The following is an 18,804-nucleotide window of genomic DNA, read 5'->3' as shown; positions in this document are numbered from 1 at the left end:
TGATTTCATACCTCCAGTTTCGAAATTGAGGCTGCTTTATCAGTAAAATACTCCTGGAGCAGGTTCTAACCAATAGACATGTAATTTGCATAGATTAGATCACCATGAAATTCCGTGCTTTGTATAAGCCACACGCTTCATTGTTTCGAAAATTATTCACTACAGAGTTGTTAGCAGGTGGATTACCAAACTTTCATCCACCACACAAGACATATTGACACTTACAAGCATTTTCTCATATTTCGAAGATTTTTCCTAACGCCAGATTTGAAAATGAGGCAGATTTTCCAGAAAAATAATCTTGGAGCTAGTACTAACCAATACACATAATTTACAGAGATTGGCTCACCATGATATTCTGTGTTCCGAACACGCTTCATGTATCTCGGATTCGAGAAATATTCACTAAAGAGATCTTAGCATGTGGATTACCAATCTTTCATCCACCATACAAGGTATATTTTCACCTACAATTATTTATTCTCACTTCGCAGCTATATCCAAACATCAAATTCGAAAATCATGCTTTTTTCGCCGAAAAATTTCATTCAGGCTTGTTCTACCCAATAGAATTGAAATTTACATAGTTTCAATACGGTGAAATTCTGTGTTCCGAACACAAGAAATAAAACACGGATACGAAAATTATTCACTTCATAGTTGTTATCATGTGGATTTCCGGACTTTCATTTCCCATTTAAGGCATACTGACATTTAGAATCATTTTCTCAGATTTCTCAGGTTTTCCTAACGCCAGTTTTGAAAATGAGGCAGATTTCACAGAAAAATGCTCTTGGATAGAGTTCTACCCAAAAGATATGTAATTTACCTAGTTTAAATCACCGTGATAGTCCGTGTTCTGAACATGTTACATGCATCACGGATTCGACAAACATTATTTAATGAGTGTGAGCATGTGGATTACCGAACTTTCAGCCACCATACAAGGCATATTTTCACCTAGAAACATTTACTCAGGATTTGCAGATTTTTTCTTACGTCAGATTTGGAAATCAGGCAGTTTTCACAGAAAAATTCTCTTGGTGCATGTTCTATCCAATAGACATCTCATTCTCATAGATACCATCACTGTAACATTCCGTGTCCCAAAAATTGTACATGCACCTCGGATTCAACTAGTATTCACTGCTGAGTTGTTAGCATGTGAATTACAGATCTTTAATAAACCATTGAATACATATTCTCACCTAAAAGCATTTACTCAGAATTTTCAGCATCTTCATAACACCAGTTTCCAAACTGAGGCAGATTTTTCAGTAAAATGCTCCTGGAGCATGTTCTAACGAATAGATAAGTAATTTACATAGTTTCCCTCACCCTGACATTCCGTGTTCCGAACACGCTACATATATCACGGATTTGACAAACATTTTTAATGAGTTGTGTACATGTGTATTACCGAACTTTCATCCCCCTTACAATGCATCTTTATACATAGAAAATTTTATTCTCATTTAGTAGATTTCTCCTAATGTCAGTTTCTAAAATCATGCAGTTTTCGTAGATAAATCCGCTTGGAGCGAGTTCGACCCAATAGACATGCAATTTTCATAGAAACCGTCATCGTGGAATTCAGTGTTTAGAAAAAGCTACATGCATCACGGATTCGACTAATATACACTACAGAGTTGTTAGCATGAGGATTACCGAACTTTCATCCACCATAAAAGCCTTATTGACACTTTGAAGCATTTTCTCATATTTCGAAAGATTTTCCTAATGCCAGTTTGGAAAATGAGGCAGATTCGCAGAAAGATTCTCGTGGAGCAAGTTCTTCTCAAAAGAAATGTAATTTACATAGTTTCCCTCACAGTGACAGTCCAATTTCCGAACACGCTACATGCATCAAAGTTTCAACAAACTTTCTCCAACGGGTTGAGAACATGTAGATTACAGAACTTTCATCCACCTTACATGGCATATTTTCACCGAGAATCTATTAATCTGAGTTCGCAGGGATTTCCTAACGCCAGTTTCAAAAATCAGGCAGTTTTCTCAGGAAAAATCTCTTGGAGCGATTTCAAACCAAGAGAAATGTAATATACATAAATTCCCTGGCCGTGAAATTCCGTGTTCCGAACATGCTTCATGCATAATGGATTCGACAAATATTCACTACAGATTTGTTAGAATGTGGATTACCGAACTTTCATCACAATACATTGAATATTTATTCTTAGAAGCATTTTCTCAGATTTTGCAGCGTTTTCCAAATGCCAGATTCAAATATGAAGCAGTTCCCGCAGAAATATTTTCTTGGAGCGAGTTCTACCCAATAGAGAAATAATTTACATTGTTTCAATCACCGTGAAATTCCACGTTCCGTACATGGTAAATGTGTCACGGATTACAAAAAAATTCTTTAATATGTTGTGAAAATGTGGATTACCGAACTTTCTTCCAACATAAAGGAATATTTACACCTACTAATATTACTCTCAATTTGCAGCATTTTCCATACTTCAGATTCAATCGTCATGCAATTTTCACAGAGAAATTCTATTCCAGCTAGTTCTATCCAATAGAATTTAATTTACATTGATTCACTACCATGAAATTCCATTTTCCGAAATCGCTACATGAATCACGGTTTGAAAAATAATTACTACACTGTTATTACCATGTGGATTTCCGGACTTTCATTCACCATTCAATGCATATTGACACTTAGAAGCATTTACTCAGATTTCACAGTGTATTCCTAATGGTAGTTTAGAAAATGAGGCACATTTTGCAGAAAAATTCTCTTCAAGCGAGTTCTACCCAATAGACACGTAGCTTACATTGTTTCCTTCACTACGACATTCCGTATCCCGAACACGTTATATGCATCAGGAATTCAACATATATTATTTAATGAGTGTGGGAACGTGGATTACCGAACTTTCATCCACCATACAAGGCATATTTACACCTAGAAGTAGTTATTCTGATTTTGCAGGTTTTTTATAAGATCCAGTTTCGAAAATCATGAAATTTTCACAGAAAAATTCAATTCAAGCTTGTTCTATCCAGTAGAATTGTTATTTTCAGAGTTTCAATCACCGAGACATTCCGTGTTCCGAAAAAGTTGCATTCACCACGGCTTCGACAAACTTTATTTAATGACTGTGAGCATGTGGATTACCGAATTTTCAACCACCATGCAAGGCAGATTTACACCTAGAAACCTTTACTTACATTTCGCAGAATTTTTTCTAATGTCAGTTACAAAAATCAGGCAGTTTTCCCAGAAAACCTCTCTTGCTGCATGTTCCATCCAATAGACATCTCACTTACATAGATACCATCACCGTAACATTCCGTGTTCTGAACACGGTACATGTACAATGGATTCGAGAAACATTCACTGCTGATTTGTTAACATGTGAGTTACCAAACTTAAATAAAACATAGAAGACATATTGCCATCTAAAAGCATTTACTAAGATTTCACAGTGATTTCATAACACCAGTTTCAAAATTGAGGCTGCTTTATCAGTAAAATACTCCTGGAGCAGGTTCTAACCATTACACCTGTAATATGCATAGATTAGATCACCATGAAATTACATGTTTGTATATGACACATGCATCATTGATTCGACAATTATTCACTACAGAGTTGTTAGCAGGTGGATTACCAAACTTTCATCCACCACACAAGACATATTGACACTTAGAAGCATTTTCTCATATTTTGAAGATTTTTCCTAACGCCAGATTTGAAAATGAGGCAGAATTTGCAGAAAAATATTCTTGGAGCGAGTTCTACCCAATACACATAATTTACAGACATTCGCTCACCATGATATTCTGTGTTCTGTACACGCTTCATGTATCTCGGATTCGACAAATATTCGCTAAAGTGATGTTAGCATTTGGATTACCAAACTTTCATCCACCATACAAGGTATATTTACACCTACAAATATTTATACTCATTTCACAGCTTTATCCAAACATCAAATTCGAAAATCATGCAATTTTTGCCGAAAAATTCTACTCAAGGTAGTTCTACCCAATAGAATTGTAATTTAAATAGTTTCAATACGGTGAAGTTCTGTGTTCTGAACACAAGAAATAAAACACGGATACGAAAAGTATTCACTTCATAGTTGTTAACATGTGGATTTCCGGACTTTCATTCCCCGCTGAAGGCATATTGACACTTAGAATCATTTTCTCAGATTTCTCAGGTTTTCCTAACGCCAGTTTTGAAAATGAGGCAGATTTCACAGAAAAATGCTCTTGGATAGAGTTCTACCCAAAAGATATGTAATTTACCTAGTTTAAATCACCGTGATAGACCGTGTTCTGAACATGTTACATGCATCACGGATTCGACAAACATTATTCAATGAGTGTGAGCATGTGGATTACCGAACTTTCAGCCACCATACAAGGCATATTTTCACCTAGAAACATTTACTCAGGATTTGCAGATTTTTTCTTACGTCAGATTTGGAAATCAGGCAGTTTTCGCAGAAAAATTCTCTTGGTGCATGTTCTATCCAATAGACATCTCATTCTCATAGATACCATCACTGTAACATTCCGTGTCCCAAAAATTGTACATGCACCTCGGATTCAACTAGTATTCACAGCTGAGTAGTTAGCATGTGAGTTACAGATCTTTAATAAATGATTGAATATATATTCTCACCTAAAAGCATTTACTCAGATTTTTCAGCATCTTCATAACACCAGTTTCCAAACTGAGGCAGATTTTTCAGTGAAATGCTCCTGGAGCATGTTCTAACCAATAGATAAGTATTTTACATAGTTTCCCTCACCGTGACAGTCCATGTTCCGAACACGCTACATACATCACGGATTTGACAAACGTTTTTATTGAGTTGTGTACATGTGTATTACCAAACTTTCATCCCCCTTACAATGCATCTTTATACATAGAAAATTTTATTCTGAATTAGTAGATTTCTCCTAATGTCAGTTTCTAAAATCATGCAGTTTTCGCAGATAAATCCGCTTGGAGCGAGTTTGACCCAATAGGCATGCAATTTTCATAGAAACCGTCATCGTGAATTTCCGTGTTTAGAAAAAGCTACATGCATCACGGATTCGACTAATATTCACTACAGAGTTGTTAGCATAAGGATTACCGAACTTTCATCCACCATAAAAGCCATATTGACACTTTGAAGCATTTTTTCATATTTCAAAAGTTTATCCTAATGCCAGTTTTAAAAATGAGGCAGATTCGCAGAAAGATTCTCGTGGAGCAAGTTCTTCTCAAAAGAAATGTAATTTACATAGTTTCCCTCACAGTGACAGTCCAAATTCCGAACACGTTACATGCATCAAAGTTTCAACAAACTTTCTCCAAAGGGTTGAGAACATGTAGATTACAGAACTTTCATCCACCTTACATGGCATATTTACACCGAGAATCTATTAATCTGAGTTCGCAGGGTTTTACTAATGCCAGTTTCAAACTTCAGGCAGTTTTCTCAGGAAAAATCTCTTGGAGCGATTTCAAACCAAGAGAAATGTAATATAAATAAATTCCCTGGCCGTGATATTCCGTGTTCCGAACATGCTTCATGCATAATGGATTCGACAAATATTCACTACAGATTTGTTAGCATGTGGATTACCGAACTTTCATCACAATACATTGAATATTTATTCTTAGAAGCATTTTCTCAGATTTTGCAGCGTTTTCCAAATGCCAGATTCAAATATGAAGCAGTTTCCGCAGAAATATTTTCTTGGAGCAGGTTCTACCCAATAGAGAAATAATTTACATTGTTTCAATCACCGTGAAATTCCACGTTCCGTACATGGTAAATGCGTCACGGATTACAAAAGGATTCTTTAATATGTTGTGAAAATGTGGATTACCGAACTTTCTTCCAACATAAAGGAGTATTTACACCTACTAATATTACTCTCAATTTGCAGCATTTTCCATACTTCAGATTCAATCGTCATGCAATTTTCACAGAGAAATTCTATTCCAGCTAGTTCTATCCAATAGAATTTAATTTACATTGATTCACTACTATGAAATTCCATTTTCCGAAAGCTCTACATGAATCACGGTTTGAAAAATATTTACTACACTGTTATTACCACGTGGATTTCCAGACTTTCATTCACCATTAAATGCATATTGACACTTAGAAGCATTTTCTCAGATTTCACAGTGTACTCCTAATGGCAGTTTAGAAAATGAGGCTCATTTGCAGAAAAATTCTCTTCAAGCGATTTCTACCCAATAGACACGTAGCTTACATTGTTTCCTTCACTAGGACGTTCTGTATCCCGAACACGTTATATGCATCAGGAATTCAACATATATTATTTAATGAGTGTGGGAATGTGGATTACCGAACTTTCATCCACCATACAAGGCATATTTACACCTAGAAGTAGTTATTCTGATTTCGCCGGTTTTTCCTAAGATCCAGTTTCGAAAATCATGAAATTTTCGCAGAAAAATTCAATTCAAGCTTGTTCTATCCAGTAGAATTTTTATTTTCAGAGTTTCAATCACCGAGACATTCCGTGTTCCGAAAACGTTGCATTCATCACGGCTTCGACAAACTTTATTTAATGACTGTGAGCATGTGGAATACCGAATTTTCATCCACCATGCAAGGCATACTTACACCCAGAAAACTTTACTTACATTTCGCAGAATTTTCCTAATGTCAGTTACAAAAATCAGGCAGTTTTCCCAGAAAAACTCTCTTGCTTCATGTTCCACCCAATAGACATCTCACTTACATAGATACCATCACCGTAACATTCCGTGTTCTGAACACGGTACATGTACAATGGATTCGAGAAACATTCACTGCTGATTTGTTAACATGTGAATTACCAAACTTAAATAAAACATAGAAGACATATTGCCATCTAAAAGCATTTACTAAGATATCACAGTGATTTCATACCTCCAGTTTCGAAATTGAGGCTGCTTTATCAGTAAAATACTCCTGGAGCAGGTTCTAACCAATAGACATGTAATTTGCATAGATTAGATCACCATGAAATTCCGTGCTTTGTATAAGCCACACGCATCATTGATTCGAAAATTATTCACTACAGAGTTGTTAGCAGGTGGATTACCAAACTTTCATCCACCACACAAGACATATTGACACTTAGAAGCTTTTTCTCATATTTTGAAGATTTTTCCTAACGCCAGATTTGAAAATGAGGCAGATTTTGCAGAAAAATACTCTTGGAGCTAGTACTACCCAATACACATAATTTACAGAGATTCGCTCACCATGATATTCTGTGTTCCGAACACGCTTCATGTATCTCGGATTCGACAAATATTCACTAAAGGGATGTTAGCATGTGGATTACCAATCTTTCATCCACCATACAAGGTATATTTACACCTACAAATATTTATACTCATTTCACAGCTTTATCCAAACATCAAATTCGAAAATCATGCTATTTTCGCCGAAAAATTTTATTCAGGCTAGTTCTACCCAATAGAATTGAAATTTACATAGTTTCAATACGGTGAAATTCTGTGTTCCGAACACAAGGAATAAAACACGGATACGAAAAATATTCACTTCATAGTTGTTAATATGTGGATTTCCGGACTTTCATTCCCCATTTAAGGCATACTGACATTTAGAATCATTTTCTCAGATTTCTCAGGTTTTCCTAACGCCAGTTTTGAAAATGAGGCAGATTTCACAGAAAAATGCTCTTGGATAGAGTTCTACCCAAAAGATATGTAATTTACCTAGTTTAAATCACCGTGATAGTCCGTGTTCTGAACATGTTACATGCATCACGGATTCGACAAACATTATTTAATGAGTGTGAGCATGTGGATTACCGAACTTTCAGCCACCATACAAGGCATATTTTCACCTAGAAACATTTACTCAGGATTTGCAGAATTTTTCTTACGTCAGATTTGGAAATCAGGCAGTTTTCACAGAAAAATTCTCTTGGTGCATGTTCTATCCAATAGACATCTCATTCTCATAGATACCATCACTGTAACATTCCGTGTCCCAAAAATTGTACATGCACCTCGGATTCAACTAGTATTCACTGCTGAGTTGTTAGCATGTGAATTACAGATCTTTAATAAACCATTGAATACATATTCTCACCTAAAAGCATTTACTCAGAATTTTCAGCATCTTCATAACACCAGTTTCCAAACTGAGGCAGATTTTTCAGTAAAATGCTCCTGGAGCATGTTCTAACGAATAGATAAGTAATTTACATAGTTTCCCTCACCCTGACATTCCGTGTTCCGAACACGCTACATATATCACGGATTTGACAAACATTTTTAATGAGTTGTGTACATGTGTATTACCGAACTTTCATCCCCCTTACAATGCATCTTTATACATAGAAAATTTTATTCTCATTTAGTAGATTTCTCCTAATGTCAGTTTCTAAAATCATGCAGTTTTCGCAGATAAATCCGCTTGGAGCGAGTTCGACCCAATAGACATGCAATTTTCATAGAAACCGTCATCGTGGAATTCCGTGTTTAGAAAAAGCTACATGCATCACGGATTCGACTAATATACACTACAGAGTTGTTAGCATAAGGATTACCGAACTTTCATCCACCATAAAAGCCATATTGACACTTTGAAGCATTTTCTCATATTTCGAAAGATTTTCCTAATGCCAGTTTTGAAAATGAGGCAGATTCGCCGAAAGATTCTCGTGGAGCAAGTTCTTCTCAAAAGAAATGTAATTTACATAGTTTCCCTCACAGTGACAGTCCAATTTCCGAACACGCTACATGCATCAAAGTTTCAACAAACTTTCTCCAACGGGTTGAGAACATGTAGATTACAGAACTTTCATCCACCTTACATGGCATATTTTCACCGAGAATCTATTAATCTGAGTTCGCAGGGATTTCCTAACGCCAGTTTCAAAAATCAGGCAGTTTTCTCAGGAAAAATCTCTTGGAGCGATTTCAAACCAAGAGAAATGTAATATAAATAAATTCCCTGGCCGTGATATTCCGTGTTCCGAACATGCTTCATGCATAATGGATTCGACAAATATTCACTACAGATTTGTTAGCATGTGGATTACCGAACTTTCATCACAATACATTGAATATTTATTCTTAGAAGCATTTTCTCAGATTTTACAGCGTTTTCCAAATGCCAGATTCAAATATGAAGCAGTTTCCGCAGAAATATTTTCTTGGAGCAGGTTCTACCCAATAGAGAAATAATTTACATTGTTTCAATCACCGTGAAATTCCACGTTCCGTACATGGTAAATGCGTCACGGATTACAAAAGGATTCTTTAATATGTTGTGAAAATGTGGATTACCGAACTTTCTTCCAACATAAAGGAGTATTTACACCTACTAATATTACTCTCAATTTGCAGCATTTTCCATACTTCAGATTCAATCGTCATGCAATTTTCACAGAGAAATTCTATTCCAGCTAGTTCTATCCAATAGAATTTAATTTACATTGATTCACTACTATGAAATTCCATTTTCCGAAAGCTCTACATGAATCACGGTTTGAAAAATATTTACTACACTGTTATTACCACGTGGATTTCCGGACTTTCATTCACCATTAAATGCATATTGACACTTAGAAGCATTTTCTCAGATTTCACAGTGTACTCCTAATGGCAGTTTAGAAAATGAGGCTCATTTGCAGAAAAATTCTCTTCAAGCGATTTCTACCCAATAGACACGTAGCTTACATTGTTTCCTTCACTAGGACGTTCTGTATCCCGAACACGTTATATGCATCAGGAATTCAACATATATTATTTAATGAGTGTGGGAATGTGGATTACCGAACTTTCATCCACCATACAAGGCATATTTACACCTAGAAGTAGTTATTCTGATTTCGCCGGTTTTTCCTAAGATCCAGTTTCGAAAATCATGAAATTTTCGCAGAAAAATTCAATTCAAGCTTGTTCTATCCAGTAGAATTTTTATTTTCAGAGATTCAATCACCGAGACATTCCGTGTTCCGAAAACGTTGCATTCATCACGGCTTCGACAAACTTTATTTAATGACTGTGAGCATGTGGAATACCGAATTTTCATCCACCATGCAAGGCATACTTACACCCAGAAAACTTTACTTACATTTCGCAGAATTTTCCTAATGTCAGTTACAAAAATCAGGCAGTTTTCCCAGAAAAACTCTCTTGCTGCATGTTCCACCCAATAGACATCTCACTTACATAGATACCATCACCGTAACATTCCGTGTTCTGAACACGGTACATGTACAATGGATTCGAGAAACATTCACTGCTGATTTGTTAACATGTGAATTACCAAACTTAAATAAAACATAGAAGACATATTGCCATCTAAAAGCATTTACTAAGATATCACAGTGATTTCATACCTCCAGTTTCGAAATTGAGGCTGCTTTATCAGTAAAATACTCCTGGAGCAGGTTCTAACCAATAGACATGTAATTTGCATAGATTAGGTCACCATGAAATTCCGTGCTTTGTATAAGCCACACGCATCATTGATTCGAAAATTATTCACTACAGAGTTGTTAGCAGGTGGATTACCAAACTTTCATCCACCACACAAGACATATTGACACTTAGAAGCTTTTTCTCATATTTTGAAGATTTTTCCTAACGCCAGATTTGAAAATGAGGCAGATTTTGCAGAAAAATACTCTTGGAGCTAGTACTACCCAATACACATAATTTACAGAGATTCGCTCACCATGATATTCTGTGTTCCGAACACGCTTCATGTATCTCGGATTCGACAAATATTCACTAAAGGGATGTTAGCATGTGGATTACCAATCTTTCATCCACCATACAAGGTATATTTACACCTACAAATATTTATACTCATTTCACAGCTTTATCCAAACATCAAATTCGAAAATCATGCTATTTTCGCCGAAAAATTTTATTCAGGCTAGTTCTACCCAATAGAATTGAAATTTACATAGTTTCAATACGGTGAAATTCTGTGTTCCGAACACAAGGAATAAAACACGGATACGAAAAATATTCACTTCATAGTTGTTAATATGTGGATTTCCGGACTTTCATTCCCCATTTAAGGCATACTGACATTTAGAATCATTTTCTCAGATTTCTCAGGTTTTCCTAACGCCAGTTTTGAAAATGAGGCAGATTTCACAGAAAAATGCTCTTGGATAGAGTTCTACCCAAAAGATATGTAATTTACCTAGTTTAAATCACCGTGATAGTCCGTGTTCTGAACATGTTACATGCATCACGGATTCGACAAACATTATTTAATGAGTGTGAGCATGTGGATTACCGAAATTTCAGCCACCATACAAGGCATATTTTCACCTAGAAACATTTACTCAGGATTTGCAGATATTTTCTTACGTCAGATTTGGAAATCAGGCAGTTTTCGCAGAAAAATTCTCTTGGTGCATGTTCTATCAAATAGACATCTCATTCTCATAGATACCATCACTGTAACATTCCGTGTCCCAAAAATTGTACATGCACCTCGGATTCAACTAGTATTCACTGCTGAGTTGTTAGCATGTGAATTACAGATCTTTAATAAACCATTGAATACATATTCTCACCTAAAAGCATTTACTCAGATTTTTCAGCATCTTCATAACACCAGTTTCCAAACTGAGGCAGATTTTTCAGTAAAATGCTCCTGGAGCATGTTCTAACGAATAGATAAGTAATTTACATAGTTTCCCTCACCCTGACATTCCGTGTTCCGAACATGCTACATATATCACGGATTTCACAAACATTTTTAATGAGTTGTGTACATGTGTATTACCGAACTTTCATCAACCTTACAATGCATCTTTATACATAGAAAATTTTATTCTGATTTAGTAGATTTCTCCTAATGTCAGTTTCTAAAATCATGCAGTTTTCGCAGATAAATCCACTTGGAGCGAGTTCGACCCAATAGACATGCAATTTTCATAGAAACCGTCATCGTGGAATTCCGTGTTTAGAAAAAGCTACATGCATCACGGATTCGACTAATATACACTACAGAGTTGTTAGCATAAGGATTACCGAACTTTCATCCACCATAAAAGCCATATTGACACTTTGAAGCATTTTCTCATATTTCGAAAGATTTTCCTAATGCCAGTTTTGAAAATGAGGCAGATTCGCCGAAAGATTCTCGTGGAGCAAGTTCTTCTCAAAAGAAATGTAATTTACATAGTTTCCCTCACAGTGACAGTCCAAATTCTGAACACGCTACATGCATCAAAGTTTCAACAAACTTTCTCCAACGGGTTGAGAACATGTAGATTACAGAACTTTCATCCACCTTACATGGCATATTTTCACCGAGAATCTATTAATCTGAGTTCGCAGGGATTTCCTAACGCCAGTTCAAAAATCAGGCAGTTTTCTCAGGAAAAATCTCTTGGAGCGATTTCAAACCAAGAGAAATGTAATATACATAAATACCCTGGCCGTGAAATTCCGTGTTCCGAACATGCTTCATGCATAATGCATTCGACAAATATTCACTACAGATTTGTTAGCATGTGGATTACCGAACTTTCATCACAATACATTGAATATTTATACTTAGAAGCATTTTCTCAGATTTTGCAGCGTTTTCCAAATGCCAGATTCAAATATGAAGCAGTTTCCGCAGAAATATTTTCTTGGAACGACTTCTACCCAATAGAGAAATAATTTACATTGTTTCAATCACCGTGAAATTCCACGTTCCGTACATGGTAAATGCGTCACGGATTACAAAAAGATTCTTTAATATGTTGTGAAAATGTGGATTACCGAACTTTCTTCCAACATAAAGTAGTATTTACACCTACTAATATTACTCTCAATTTGCAGCATTTTCCATACTTCAGATTCAATCGTCATGCAATTTTCACAGAGAAATTCTATTCCAGCTAGTTCTATCCAATAGAATTTAATTTACATTGATTCACTACCATGAAATTCCATTTTCCGAAAGCACTACATGAATCACGCTTTGAAAAATAATAAGTACACTGTTATTACCACGTGGATTTCCGGACTTTCATTCACCATTCAATGCATATTGACACTTAGAAGCATTTACTCAGATTTCACAGTGTATTCCTAATGGCAGTTTAGAAAATGAGGCACATTTTGCAGAAAAATTCTCTTCAAGCGAGTTCTACCCAATAGACACGTAGCTTACATTGTTTCCTTCACTACGACATTCCGTATCCCGAACACGTTATATGCATCAGGAATTCAACATATATTATTTAATGAGTGTGGGAATGTGGATTACCGAACTTTCATCCACCATAGAAGGCATATTTACACCTAGAAGTAGTTATTCTGATTTTGCAGGTTTTTTATAAGATCCAGTTTCAAAAATCATAAAATTTTCACAGAAAAATTCAATTCAAGCTTGTTCTATCCAGTAGAATTTTTATTTTCAGAGTTTCAATCACCGAGACATTCCGTGTTCCGAAAACGTTGCATTCATCACGGCTTCGACAAACTTTATTTAATGACTGTGAGCATGTGGAATACCGAATTTTCATCCACCATGCAAGGCATACTTACACCCAGAAAACTTTACTTACATTTCGCAGAATTTTCCTAATGTCAGTTACAAAAATCAGGCAGTTTTCCCAGAAAAACTCTCTTGCTGCATGTTCCATCCAATAGACATCTCACTTACATAGATACCATCACCGTAACATTCCGTGTTCTGAACACGGTACATGTACAATGGATTCGAGAAACATTCACTGCTGATTTGTTAACATGTGAATTACCAAACTTAAATAAAACATAGAAGACATATTGCCATCTAAAAGCATTTACTAAGATATCACAGTGATTTCATACCTCCAGTTTCGAAATTGAGGCTGCTTTATCAGTAAAATACTCCTGGAGCAGGTTCTAACCAATAGACATGTAATTTGCATAGATTAGATCACCATGAAATTCCGTGCTTTGTATAAGCCACACGCATCATTGTTTCGAAAATTATTCACTACAGAGTTGTTAGCAGGTGGATTACCAAACTTTCATCCACCACACAAGACATATTGACACTTAGAAGCATTTTCTCATATTTCGAAGATTTTTCCTAACGCCAGATTTGAAAATGAGGCAGATTTTCCAGAAAAATAATCTTGGAGCTAGTACTAACCAATACACATAATTTACAGAGATTGGCTCACCATGATATTCTGTGTTCCGAACACGCTTCATGTATCTCGGATTCGACAAATATTCACTAAAGAGATCTTAGCATGTGGATTACCAATCTTTCATCCACCATACAAGGTATATTTTCACCTACAATTATTTATTCTCACTTCGCAGCTATATCCAAACATCAAATTCGAAAATCATGCTTTTTTCGCCGAAAAATTTCATTCAGGCTTGTTCTACCCAATAGAATTGAAATTTACATAGTTTCAATACGGTGAAATTCTGTGTTCCGAACACAAGAAATAAAACACGGATACGAAAATTATTCACTTCATAGTTGTTATCATGTGGATTTCCGGACTTTCATTTCCCATTTAAGGCATACTGACATTTAGAATCATTTTCTCAGATTTCTCAGGTTTTCCTAACGCCAGTTTTGAAAATGAGGCAGATTTCACAGAAAAATGCTCTTGGATAGAGTTCTACCCAAAAGATATGTAATTTACCTAGTTTAAATCACCGTGATAGTCCGTGTTCTGAACATGTTACATGCATCACGGATTCGACAAACATTATTTAATGAGTGTGAGCATGTGGATTACCGAACTTTCATCAACCATACAAGGCATATTTTCACCTAGAAACATTTACTCAGGATTTGCAGATTTTTTCTTACGTCAGATTTGGAAATCAGGCAGTTTTCGCAGAAAAATTCTCTTGGTGCATGTTCTATCAAATAGACATCTCATTCTCATAGATACCATCACTGTAACATTCCGTGTCCCAAAAATTGTACATGCACCTCGGATTCAACTAGTATTCACTGCTGAGTTGTTAGCATGTGAATTACAGATCTTTAATAAACCATTGAATACATATTCTCACCTAAAAGCATTTACTCAGAATTTTCAGCATCTTCATAACACCAGTTTCCAAACTGAGGCAGATTTTTCAGTAAAATGCTCCTGGAGCATGTTCTAACGAATAGATAAGTAATTTACATAGTTTCCCTCACCCTGACATTCCGTGTTCCGAACACGCTACATATATCACGGATTTGACAAACATTTTTAATGAGTTGTGTACATGTGTATTACCGAACTTTCATCCCCCTTACAATGCATCTTTATACATAGAAAATTTTATCCTGATTTAGTAGATTTCTCCTAATGTCAGTTTCTAAAATCATGCAGTTTTCGCAGATAAATCCGCTTGGAGCGAGTTCGACCCAATAGACATGCAATTTTCATAGAAACCGTCATCGTGGAATTCCGTGTTTAGAAAAAGCTACATGCATCACGGATTCGACTAATATACACTACAGAGTTGTTAGCATAAGGATTACCGAACTTTCATCCACCATAAAAGCCGTATTGACACTTTGAAGCATTTTCTCATATTTCGAAAGATTTTCCTAATGCCAGTTTGGAAAATGAGGCAGATTCGCAGAAAGATTCTCGTGGAGCAAGTTCTTCTCAAAAGAAATGTAATTTACATAGTTTCCCTCACAGTGACAGTCCAATTTCCGAACACGCTACATGCATCAAAGTTTCAACAAACTTTCTCCAACGGGTTGAGAACATGTAGATTACAGAACTTTCATCCACCTTACATGGCATATTTTCACCGAGAATCTATTAATCTGTGTTCGCAGGGATTTCCTAACGCCAGTTTCAAAAATCAGGCAGTTTTCTCAGGAAAAATCTCTTGGAGCGATTTCAAACCAAGAGAAATGTAATATACATAAATTACCTGGCCGTGAAATTCCGTGTTCTGAACATGCTTCATGCATAATGGATTCGACAAATATTCACTACAGATTTGTTAGCATGTGGATTACCGAACTTTCATCACAATACATTGAATATTTATACTTAGAAGCATTTTCTCAGATTTCACAGTGTACTCCTAATGGCAGTTTAGAAAATGAGGCACATTTGCAGAAAAATTCTCTTCAAGCGATTTCTACCCAATAGACACGTAGCTTACATTGTTTCCTTCACTATGACATTCCGTATCTCGAACACATTATATGCATCAGGAATTCAACATATATTATTTAATGAGTGTGGGAATGTGGATTACCGAACTTTCATCCACCATACAAGGCATATTTACACCTAGAAGTAATTATTCTGATTTCGCAGGTTTTTCCTAAGATCCAGTTTCGAAAATCATGAAATTTTCGCAGAAAAATTCAATTCAAGCTTGTTCTATCCAGTAGAATTTTTATTTTCAGAGTTTCAATCACCGAGACATTCCGTGTTCCGAAAACGTTGCATTCATCACGGCTTCGACAAACTTTATTCAATGACTGTGAGCATGTGGATTACCGAATTTTCATCCACCATGCAAGGCATACTTACACCTAGAAAACTTTACTTACATTTCGCAGAATTTTCCTAATGTCAGTTACAAAAATCAGGCAGTTTTCTCAGGAAAACTCTCTTGCTGCATGTTCCATCCAATAGACATCTCACTTACATAGGTACCATCACCGTAACATTCTGTGTTCTGAACACGGTACATGCACAATGGATTCGAGAAACATTCACTTCTGATTTGTTAACATGTGAATTACGAAACATAAATAAAACATAGAAGACATATTGCCATCTAAAAGCATTTACTAAGATATCACAGTGATTTCATACCTCCAGTTTCGAAATTGAGGCTGCTTTATCAGTAAAATACTCCTGGAGCATGTTCTAACCAATAGACATGTAATTTGCATAGATTAGATCACCATGAAATTCCGTGCTTTGTATAAGCCACACGCATCATTGATTCGAAAATTATTCACTACAGAGTTGTTAGCAGGTGGATTACCAAACTTTCATCCACCACACAAGACATATTGACACTTAGAAGCTTTTTCTCATATTTTGAAGATTTTTCCTAACGCCAGATTTGAAAATGAGGCAGATTTTGCAGAAAAATACTCTTGGAGCTAGTACTACCCAATACAAATAATTTACAGAGATTCACTCACCATGATATTCTGTGTTCCGAACACGCTTCATGTATCTCGGATTCGACAATTATTCACTACGGATTTGTTAGCATGTGGATTACCGAACTTTCATCACAATACATTGAATATTTATTGTTAGATGCATTTTCTCAGATTTTGCAGCATTTTCCAAATGCCAGTTTCAAATATGAAGCAGTTTTCGCAGAAAAATTTTCTTGGAGCGAGTTCTACCCAATAGAGAAGTAATTTACATTGTTTCAATCACCGTGAAATTCCAAATTCTGTACATGGTAAATGCGTTACGGATTCCAAAAAGATTCTTTAATATTTTTTGAAAATGTGGATTACCGAACTTTCTTCCAACATAAAGGATTATTTACACCTACAAATATTACTCTCAATTTGCAGCATTTTCCATACTTCAGATTCAATAGTCATGCAATTTTCACAGAGAAATTCTATACCAGCTAGTTCTATCCAATAGAAATTAATTTACATTGATTCACTACCATGAAATTCCATTTTTCGAAAGCGCTACATGAATCACGGTTTGAAAAATAATTACTACACTGTTATTACCATGTGGATTTCCGGACTTTCATTCACCATTCAATGCATATTGACACTTAGAAGCATTTTCTCAGATTTCACAGGGTACTCCTAATGGCAGTTTAGAAAATGAGGCACATTTTGCAGAAAAATTCTCTTCAAGCGAGTTCTACCCAATAGACACGTAGCTTACATTGTTTCCTTCACTAGGATGTTCCGTATCACGAACACGTTATATGCATCAGGAATTCAACATATATTTTTTAATGAGTGTGGTAATGTGGATTACCGAACTTTCATCCACCATACAAGGCATATTTACACCTAGAAGTAGTTATTCTGATTTCGCAGGTTTTTCCTAAGATCCAGTTTCGAAAATCATGAAATTTTCGCAGAAAAATTCAATTCAAGCTTGTTCTATCCAGTAGAATTGTTATTTTCAGAGTTTCAATCACCGAGACATTCCGTGTTCCGAAAACGTTGCATTCATCACGGCTTCGACAAACTTTATTTAATGACTGTGAGCATGTTGAATACCGAATTTTCATCCACCATGCAAGGCATACTTACACCCAGAAAACTTTACTTACATTTCGCAGAATTTTCCTAATGTCAGTTACAAAAATCAGGCAGTTTTCCCAGAAAAACTCTCTTGCTGCATGTTCCATCCAATAGACATCTCACTTACATAGATACCATCACCGTAACATTCCGTGTTCTGAACACGGTACATGTACAATGGATTCGAGAAACATTCACTGCTGATTTGTTAACATGTGAATTACCAAACTTAAATAAAACATAGAAGACATATTGCCATCTAAAAGCATTTACTAAGATATCACAGTGATTTCATACCTCCAGTTTCGAAATTGAGGCTGCTTTATCAGTAAAATACTCCTGGAGCAGGTTCTAACCAATAGACATGTAATTTGCATAGATTAGATCACCATGAAATTCCGTGCTTTGTATAAGCCACACGCATCATTGTTTCGAAAATTATTCACTACAGAGTTGTTAGCAGGTGGATTACCAAACTTTCATCCACCACACAAGACATATTGACACTTAGAAGCATTTTCTCATATTTCGAAGATTTTTCCTAACGCCAGATTTGAAAATGAGGCAG

The sequence above is a fragment of the Camelus dromedarius genome, unplaced genomic scaffold (genome assembly GCF_036321535.1).
Source record: "Camelus dromedarius isolate mCamDro1 unplaced genomic scaffold, mCamDro1.pat HAP1_SCAFFOLD_180, whole genome shotgun sequence".
NCBI lineage: Eukaryota > Metazoa > Chordata > Mammalia > Artiodactyla > Camelidae > Camelus > Camelus dromedarius.
Note: the sequence above shows the minus strand (reverse complement) of the source record.